This window comes from Pinus tabuliformis, chromosome 3_2, assembly GCF_031772625.1.
Source record: "Pinus tabuliformis cultivar Carrire ecotype Pingquan chromosome 3_2, CPIR1, whole genome shotgun sequence".
Taxonomy (NCBI): domain Eukaryota; kingdom Viridiplantae; phylum Streptophyta; class Pinopsida; order Pinales; family Pinaceae; genus Pinus; species Pinus tabuliformis.
The window spans coordinates 814,281,922-814,292,806 of NC_142302.1; positions in this window are offsets into that span (position 1 = coordinate 814,281,922).

Sequence of the window (10,885 nt, forward strand, 5' to 3'; positions counted from 1 at the left end):
TTCCCAATTTTTCCGCAGTCATTGCTGACCAGTACCTCTTTATTTTGTCAAGCTTGAGGAGGATAACATATTCTTGTTCTATAATTTGCCCTTTGCGCAAACCCATCGCTATGTTTTAACGAGCCTAGCGATAGTGAAACTCATTCTTGTCTGTTATGGACAAGTTTGTCGCTATTAGGTTTTAACAAGTTTAATGACAAAGATAACTCAGTCCTTTTCAATTTTAGAGAGTCTGAAAAGGAACGTAAAGGAAACTCCAAAATCCTTTTTCGTCATATAATCCCTTAAGTCTGAAAAAGTATAAAATAATACAGAAGGGATGAATTTTCGGTACTTTTAACGAGCCGAACAAGACAAGTGCTCGATATTTTTGTGTAATAATCCCTCAGGCCCAAAAAGATTAAAATCTAAAGGAGGGATAGCACTTCCGGTCACTTTAACGAGCTGGAGAGGCCAATGGCTAGGCAATATTTTCATATTTTACGAGTCAGTTGAAAAGAGATTAAAGGAGACTCATTTTTGAGGAACGAGTGATAAATTCGGGTAGCATCTGATTCCAGGTAAGGTTTGGAATTTTCCAATCACGTCAGTGTTACAAGGATGGCTAACAGGATCACTCTTCGCAGCTGTTCCTCAAAAGGGGTAAACAATCAAGTGGAGGTGAATGATCAGCCAATACAGAGTGGAGGTGATGATGAGAACATGGCCAAGGCTTCAAATGCTGAAGTACTACATTCACGATGGTTATTTACCGGAAATTGGTTCATTTTTTATTTTAAAATGAGCTTAAATGCTGGTGGAAACACTTGCTCATTGCTTATGTTTATTTTTTAACGAGCATGAAGTCCGCGTTAAAACTTCTCGATGCGGGTTTATTTTTTAACGAGCTTTAACCCTACAGTAACACTGCTCGTGATAATTTTGCATGCCCCTAGCATAATAATGCAAATCGAGGTGCATGCCCCCCAAGATTCATTGCATTCATCTTGGTGGTTGGAATGAAGGTTTACCTTCGAGATCTTCGAAAGACTCAACTTTGATTTTACGATATCGCAATCAAAGACTCGATTTGGAAAGGGAGTCATTTCATTTTTTAATGAGGTTGACACAGTAAAAGAACTATCCTCATGACTCCTTGTTTCATTTTTTAATGAGGTCGACACGAGATAAGAACCGTCCTCGGAATCCACCGTATTTACAGTATTTGATAGAAAATCAAAAAACTGAAGGATGATTAAGTTCATTGGAAGTATCTTCTTTACAAGTCGGAAGATGGGAATGATGGTGGTAATATTCCCATGGTGCCCCTTCAATTACCATTGATTGAACAATTCCTTCGTCAGTGTAATGCACTTGCGACCAAGGATCTGAAGGTGTGCCATATTCCTTAGACCTATCTATCCAGATGCTTGATGAGCGTTGATTTCGGTTTGCCTCCCATGCTAGAAACATTGATTGCTACAATATTTCCATTTGGCTTGGAGGCAACACCAATTGATGATCCATGTTAATATCATGTTCTGCAATCTTGTTAATAGAAGATATCATATTGCAGGTTCCTATCGTTGCGACTTCCGCCAGATTGATTGGAGGTGGGAGGGCAAAATTACCCATTAATATAGGGTCTTTTAGTAGGCCTACTTCGATATTTTGAAGCGAATGGGGGCTTCCATGGATCATCGGAATGCTTCCCATAACTTGGGAACCATTTGGGAGGAAAGTTTTTTGACCAACGATTGTAATCCCTACTTGAAAGGGAAATGCAATCTTCCTAAAATAGGTCGACACAGCAACAACCATAGCATATATCCATGGTCTTCCCAGTAGGATGTTGTAATCGAGGTTTTCGTCGATTACTTCGACATCTATTTCTACTATTTTTCCTCCTAGTTCCACTTGCAAGTTACTTAGAATACCATACAGGGTATACGTTCATCCGTCGAATGCTTTTAATGTTGTCGAAGATCGCGACAAGGTTGGAGATCCTAAAGTTTTCCAGCAACTCATCGACATTATACATGTAGATGCCCCCCCATCAATAATTGTTCGATGAATAGTTTTGTTGAGGGCTTTCACTTGAATGAGGAAAGCTAGTTGAGCTGGTAACTGTGGATCGTATCCTTTATGATTAAAGGACACAAGATTAGAATCCTTTTAGTCTATCCCAACAATAGCTGATAATAAAGCCTGTTTTTGGGATGATAAATTTTGCAATACTTCAAGTGTCGACATAGCGGATGGCAATTGGGCCAGATCTTCCACTATATTATAATGTTGTGCTACTCTGGCACGAGGATTAAATGTTGACTTATGTACTACTCCCTTTGGCAGTTTTATTGTTAGCTCAGGAATGATGGGCGGCGCAACTTCTGTCGAAGTTGTTGTCGAACTACTAGGTTGATCTTTATCCTTGTTGTTCGATAGCTGTGGATTCCCGTAATCTTTGTTCCTTGTCGATATCAAAGCATCATTTTGCTATTTGGAAACCGACAATATCAACACTTGGGACAGGGAAGCATTTCCACTCTCAACCAGATTTGTTCCTGGATTCGGAAACGGATAAGCTAATACTACCGAGGTTTTTGAATTCTTGCAGAATTTTTTAAGCTCAGCTTTAAATGGACAGTCTCTTGTCCAATGATCCTCATCACATATTATGCATGGATTTTTTGGTTTCCTAGCTCCAGGAGGGTTTGTAGAAGATTTTTCAGGTGATGATTCCTCCTGTTTCTTCTTCTTCCCTTTGTTTTTCTTCTTGCCTCCTGGTTGATTGGTTTCTTTGCCTTTATCAGTCGAGATGGCATTTACTTCTGAGGCAAGAAGTTCTTATTTTTCATTCTGACTTGAAATCTTACGGGCCTTTTTATATGTAGCCTTTTTTGATTTCGTGTTTGTCACACCAATCACGCCATCGCCGGCATGAGAGTCATTGTTTGATTTAGGAGGAGGGGGGACCGAAAATTCCGATCTGGGAGCGTCAGGTATTTTATCGTAGAGTGTGCCAGACTGAGTGTAAATCAAGTCTAAATATTGTGCACGAGCAATAACTTGTTTTTCAGTGACGACTCCTCCTTTTTCCACATCTTCTGTAATGGAAGGTAATAAAGACTTAATAAACCATTCAGCTAAAAGTTGATCAGGAACATATGTTTTTACCATTCTATGATGACGTCGCCACTCGTAAATATGATTGGATATGTGAGTGGCCGTTGTTTGCTTGAAATTGGTAAGAAGTTTCGTTCCCGTTTCGTACCTTATCGGTAACTGAAAATGGGTTAAAAAGGTTGTGGCTATGGTACTGAAGTTGTCAAATGATGCTCTGGGTAATTCGATATACCATTTTGTTGCTAGACCAGTTAATGTCCTCCGAAAAATGTGAAGCCTAATCGAATCATCGTTTAGGGTGTTTGATGAACACCACAGATGAAAGGTCATCACATGATTCGACAGATCTTCACCCGAATTTCCATTAAATTTAGGAATATCTGATGGAAGTTTATGCGGAATCGCTGGCCACCAAGGGGCATAGGCGATTGGATCGTTTGTTAACCGATTTAGATCTGGTAACTCTAAAGTTGCCACGAAGGGTAACTGTTGATTCAAGTTAGGCAAAGCATACCCAGGATAAGATGGAATCACCTGAGCAGTTGGTCTCTGCATACGAGCATAATGCATTTGATGCTAGTAACTTTGGTAAGGTTGATGGGCATAACCACTGTAGAAGGGTTGATTTTGACCATTTTGAATATATGGTTGCCCACTATTTGCAAAGATTTGTTGCTCAGGTCCTTAGTATACCTGTTGGAATTGCGGTTGTTGGTATGCACCAGCCATGGTTGCGAATCCATATGCTGTTGTCAAATACTGACTGTTTGACCAAGATGAGGGGTAATTGTACCCGTTTGGCCCTGTGTCATTCCACTAGTTGGTGATTGTGGTTGAGTCGCAGGGACAAGAGGCTGTTGCATTACCACCTGAGAAACCTGAGGTTGGCATACAACAAGTAGCACTTGTACTTGCGACACCGTCACAATAGTTGGCGTAGTTGGTATATTTGACATAGGTAAGCATTGTTGCACCGAATATACAACTCTTGGTTGTTGAGGTAGTATCGGCACCCAACCGCTAGATGTAATTCTAGCATACCCTAAATTTTGTTGTGAACTCCCGTATGGTTGTCCTCCTTGAGGGGACAATGAAAGGGTATATTTCCCCCCATACAGCGGTAATCTGGTACTTAAAGGAATTGTTTGCCCTTTAGGACCAGACTGCCCAAATTGACACCCTGAAGGATCAATTTGCTGAGACTCAACATAAGAGTTTCGGGATACTATTCCGGATGAACAAATAGGAACGGACCATACTGTCAAAATAGCCCCTAAGTGGGCCTCTCCTAGCGATTGAGAACTAGTTGGGATAGATGGTATACCGGCGAACATTGTTGGAGTGACAGAAGAAACTTCTGCCATCGCCGTGTCGGACGACACGGTCCTAGATGTTGACGGTTGTTCAGACATTTCTAGTCTATCCAAAAGATTTCCTAGCGATTCTACAAGAGCTTCCGATGGCGGTAGACTAATTTCTGATGAAGAAGGATACAGAGTGATCCCGACTCCAAATTTTGATGGAGTACTAGATGGAGCATCCTCCACAATCTCTTCTATAGCAATCAGACCAGGTGGAAGAGGTAGACCATCTGGTCCGTAAAATATTTCTGGTGTCGAAGAAGGTATGGAATCTATAGCAACAGATGTTTTGGGAATAACACCCTCCGAATCAGTTGTAGATGGAATTGGTTCAGTAACAAAAGTGTTTACCCTCACACTAGAATCAGTGCTACTGTCCTTCAGTGGCTGCTGAAGTAAAGGTAGGGATACCAAAATTTTTTGGAGTAACCGGAGTCCCTGATGGTGTTGGAACACTTGTTCTAACTTTACCAGGGGATTTGGAACCAGTTAAACGAGTTCTCTTTGTCCGTAACAGTTTTGATTTCGGAGACAAAGACGGTTGACTCGTAAGCCTCCGCGAACGACGGGGTTTCAATTGACTTTCTTCCACGATTGCGGATTACTCGATCAACTAAAAATCAAGGGGAAGTATGTTCCCGAATTAGATGGATTTTAGAAGCTTTGACACAATTTGTTTTTTCAATTTTTAAGAGTCGAGAAAAAATAAAAGATGACTCTAGTTACCTTCGATTTTTAATGAGCCTGAAGTGACAAGTGCTCAGGTAGACCTTTTCCATGAAGGAGTTTGAAAAGGAACGAAAGGGACTGCTCTAGAAATCTAGACAGAGGGATTACCAAACCAATAGAAAAACTGCAGAATACTTTTTACGGTACGACAGTCAATCTTCCCGAATGTTGTGTTCAGTGCATTACGATCGATAGGGCGGCAGACACGGCTTCCTATGGATAAAGGATAAATCCTATTGTGGTCTCCCAAAATATACTCGACGGTACATGGGAGCACAAGTCTGTACCAGCACTTATCGTCTCAAATTGGAGGAATCACCCAACCAACAGTGAAAACAACAGTTACTAGGCTTTACAGTTACCAGGCTTTTCCGAAAATGCAAGTGCAAAGTAGATCAACACTGCTTTAGTTAATCTCCGGGTTTTGTTTATGAATTAAACAATTTATTTACAAGCTTTCTAATTGCCCTCGTGGTGGCTCTAGTAACCTCCTTAGATCTACCCCTTTGATTGATTTACTGATCACCACTTGCTTGGCCTAAATCCCTGAACTGAACTGCAAACTGTGACCCAGAATCCAATCAAAGTCTCGTCCCTGGTCCAGCGCACTTTCTGTTCTGTGAACTTCAAATGCAGCGCACTTCCCGAGTGTAGTAGGTGCATTGCATTTCAGTTTCACTATGTTACAGGTGCGCTGATCAGATAAGGCTTTGTTCCTAAATTTTGGTTTCTGTGTTCACTCTTTTCATATCTATTCAGGCGTTTTGCTGCCTGTAGTCAGTACACCTCTGTTTGAAACCCCTTTCCTTGCTGATATTCCGCCTCCATTGTGCAAAGAAATATAAATGTTTTTATGTATTTTTTGAGTCATTTTTAGTTCTCCTTTACAAAGAAGTAGCGTAATTGTACTGTCCTTTCTTGATTTGAAAGTGTCGTAAGTGTCGTTTTCAGTCATAGAAGAGACTCTGATTGTTCCTGATAGTCGATTACCCTGTTACTCTTGTATTTTGAACTGAATTGGTAGTTTTTCTAGTGTCGAAAGCAAGTTTTCAATTCCAAATCGCAAAGTGTTGTCATTGTCCTCATTTTGTTTTTGAAAAGAAACTTGTTAGTAATTGTCGCTTTGAAAAATAATTCAAATTTGCGCATTAGCTTTCTTTTTATCATTTACACATTAAGAAGGCTGAAAACAAATACATGTACGTGCATTTGCATTTAGACTATTTCTTGGTTTGATTTAGGACATTGCATATAGTGTGTGCTCTTTGCTCTTTGTTGAAAGAACGCCATCTCTCTTTCCTTAGTAGCTAGGATTTTCATTTGCAAAAAGAAGACTAAACGACTGTTTATCATCTTAGATTGAATTTTAGGAATTGTACATATACATCACGTGGTGAACCGACATAAATTCCTCTCAACAGGAATTTATGCAACCAATCAAAGGAATGGATCCTAGAGATCCAGGAAGCTGGAATTTTGCATCTTGTAAGGAATTGTTGTTGGTTTCTTGAGACAACATCATAGTGTTGGGTGATCTAAGCTTTTCATGAGGTGAAGAAGGGCTTACTTGCTGAGAGGATGATGGTGGGTCAGAAAAATCAGTTGTAATTCTCTTGGCTCTTTCTTGATTATCAATAAAACTATTCAAGTTTTCCTCCATACACTTGTGTGATTGATGTTTTATGCATTTGTGTGGTTAATATACATCTGAACCTATATTCCTTATGATAATAGATCCATGTTCTCATATAGTGTTATGCTGCTTTGATTCTACAGGTATTCTGTGAAGCTGAGTACGAAAACAAGTAGCAAAGGAATATCAGAAGAGAGAGGAATCGAGCAAGGAACCAAGCGCAAGACAGAGGTTGGTCTCCTTTATTCTTCTCTCATCTATCTTTCATAAAGGAAAACAAAAGTAGTTTTAGTTTATTTGTTTCTAAGGTAGCTACTAGCCTTAGTGGGATTAGCAGTTCTGCATAGACACCATTCCCGGTAACAAAATGGCGACTCCACTAGGGATTGATGATCTCTTACTCATCCTTGGTCGAATTCAGAGAGGCAAGTGTCACAGGAGAAGTTTCTGGAAGATTCCATGCTTCACCACCTTGCGGATTGACCCTGCCATTTGTCCCTTCTCGCCCATCACACCCCATAGAAGGGCTTTTTGAAATGCAACGCACCTACTATGTGTATTTGGGTGGGATGCAACGCACTTTGCCTATGGAGCAGGTGAAACGGTCCAGTTTTGACCAGTTTTGAGTAGTTTTTCATGGAGAACCTTTGGGAGAAGATGTAATCAGTTGACCTTGTTCTTTTAGGGGTTGGAACAACACCTTTAGGGACTTAGGATACGTTGGTTTATGGACATTTATGCTTGGGGTTGTAGTGCCCAAAAATGTCTATAACATGGATGAGACAATTCCCCAAAATATTTTAATATAGTGGTATTCCTACCACATTTACCATCAATTTTCCATCCTTGTCACTTTGGATCAATGTATAATTGGCATCTAAGTAATATGTGGATGACATAATCCCCCAAACGATTTTAATATAGTGGTTTTTCGCCATACCACTCTTTATTTATGTGATGCCCTTACACTGACATCGAGTTTATTTTGAGCCAGCCAATAAAACTTGGCCAAATGCTCAATACTAAAATTTTGGGCACCAATGTGGTATTCCTACCACATCCAATGTCAACCTACGACCCTCATCATTTTGAATCGACATCTAGTTAGTATCCAAGTAAGATGGAATACCCTAGCTAGATTTCCTTTCAAAATTTTAGGTTAAATATGTGATTCACTTTGTTTTTTAGTGATGAATCACAAAAATGATATCAAATCACCCATGCATGCTCTCATCCCTCTCATAGATTGAGATAAAAATGGATTTTGTGTAAAAGAACTATGAATTCCTCTCATAGATTGAGATAAAAATGGAGTTTGTGTAAAAGAACTATGAATTCCTCTCTTGGAAATGTTACAGATCATATGAAACCATAATTTCTTAATCAAGGGACTAGTTTGATGGCCCACATAGTTATATACTCATGTATCAACAGTTCTAGAGGTCATGGACATCATTATATATATCCTTGCATTTATAATGGTGGTTTCATATTTTCAATATGTCATGGGAAAGACCAAAGCTTATGCCCTGACTCATTTGGAAAACCTCAAGACAAGGCCTTGCAAGGTTAATGACCATCTCACGTCGATTAGTTACCATATAAAGTTTATTTTTCATGCCCATGCCATGTAATTCTATATGTGATTCTCTCTCTCTACACACATATATAAACACATTTTTATAATTTCCTTTACTCATATTTACATGAATATCACATGCCATGGGAATGGGAGGCAGTCACACATAAAACCATTTTATACTTTATGCCATCAATGCAAAGAATAAGAATTTAGGGCCTAGTTCATGTCTATAATGTTAATTTCCAAGCTCACAAAATTATGTTGGGAATAAGAGAAAGTTCCAAATTTTGTGGCTAAAACCATAATGCTAAAAATCAACCCTACCATTTCATAAAACTTGAATTAGTTAAAAAAGGTGAAAAACTCTTTTTTTCTTCTTCTTTTTTCCTTTTTTTTTTTATTTGATGACATTTCCATGCCTACAACGTGGACATTTCTAATCCACATTGAGTAGACTTATAGAGGAAATTTCAAGTTCCCCTCTTCTTTATTGTATCCATTAACATTTTAGATATTTATTCACATAAATTCCATTTCAATGCTAAATCCCATTTTTCATGTAGACAATAAATCAAATAGAATCTAAGAGTACTAGAAGACATGTCGTCACATATTTCATATTCTTGCATAATATAACGGTAATTCCATAAATCACCGACGGGGCTTTGGATTGATGGTGAATGGGTGCGCTGTTAAGGCACTCCTTGTGATAGGTCACTGGTTCAAATCCCTCGTGGGCACTTAGGTTAGTCTAATAAATAAATAAATAAATAAAAACGGTAATTCCATAAATCATTAAAAAATTTAAATAGAGGACATGGGGGCCAATTTTCTATATGGCTAGCATGACTTGAATAAGAACTTTCATTCAAATTATTTTTGGTAATTTAGCTCTTCAAAATCCCATTATAAAATTGATGAAGAGGATAAAATCATGGCCCAATTATCTTCCAAAGTTCGTAGTTTTTTAATGCTCAGTTGTAAGTTCAAAAAAAAAAATTTTGTTTCCTTGAGAATTTAAACTTGGAAATAATGCTTACATTAGTAAATAGGTAGATTAGTTTGTTGGTTTTATTGAGATATTTTCTCAACAAGCAATTCCTTGCTTGGAATTTGTTGGATCTCATGAACATTATTTATGTGGCTTGTAATTTGGTTTTGTAGCATAATGCAAACTATTTTTTTAGTGAATCTGTCCACAATATTTTCTCTTCAAATTTCTTTGTTGGTATAAAAGCCTCTATGGGCTTGACTCCCTCAAGGGAGAGCCCGGGGAAATGGAAGATATCTGAGATTTTTGTTTTTGTTTTTGTAAGTAGATTAGTATATGTGTGTAGTTGCGTGAGTAAAAGTGTTGTTCATTTCTTGTTGTGTTTGAGTACGATTGCTGTGAACGACCACTAAGTGCTTTAAAGTAAAAATGGCCACCGTACCATTGTGGATTGGTTGACACAGAAAGTCTTTGTTTGTATTGTAGCTCACCTGCCCACCAGGATCAAGTATTGCGAGCCACAGGTGGACATGTTGATTTGTGTAAAGAGACCTACATGGTTTTATGTGGAGCGAATTGTATGACTAATATCCTACCCTCTATTCATACGCCAATATTACAGATCACAAGTCCGCCCTTTGTCTGAACGCCAATATCGCAACACTTATGAAACTATCAGTTGCATCTCTTGGTGTAAGTGCCCAAATAGTTCTCACAACTTCCTTTAACATTCTTCATATCCCTGCCTACCCCTCACATATGTTTTCAGACTATGGTTATTGAAAAGGAGGAACGAGTTCTCTTCATGGTTGTCATCTAAGCTAGAGATGTCATCGCTCCTATCAATGTCAATGTAATGGATCTATTAGCATGTGCTAAGAAATATGTGCGATGGTGTTTGTTGGGTGATGAGTAACCACCCATACAAATAGACTGTTGTTGCAACAGTGTTAGATTCCCATCCATCTCTCTATATTGGTAGATACAAGGTGACACCAATTCCATCAAGATCTTGCCATTTTCATGATTGGTTGTGATCTCCACAACAAGCTAAGGTCAGAGTAATTTCTTTGCAATGGGCATGGTTCTTATGGAAGATGACAGATTCCTTTCGTCTCAGATGGATCAATTAGTGTGGTCCACTGTGTAAATCTGACTTGTCGTCAAACCGGTAGTCTGTGACATCATCACTGCCTGTAAATTCATGGTGTTTCTTATTGATGGTGTTGTTGGAAGAAGTGTCACTGTAAAAAGGAAATGATTAAACTCACTACACATTCCAGTGGCCCCATCGAACAAAACTTGAAAATTATCTGTCATTGTTTGATATTTGTGGTTGAAACACTATGGTTATTATGACTGTTAATTTGGGCTTTGTCATAATCATTAATAGAACGTCTTCCCTCAACTACTTTTACAACTTCATTCACATGTACTCTATACATTCGATAAGGCGGTAGATGACAATGCAGATAGGTTGATTA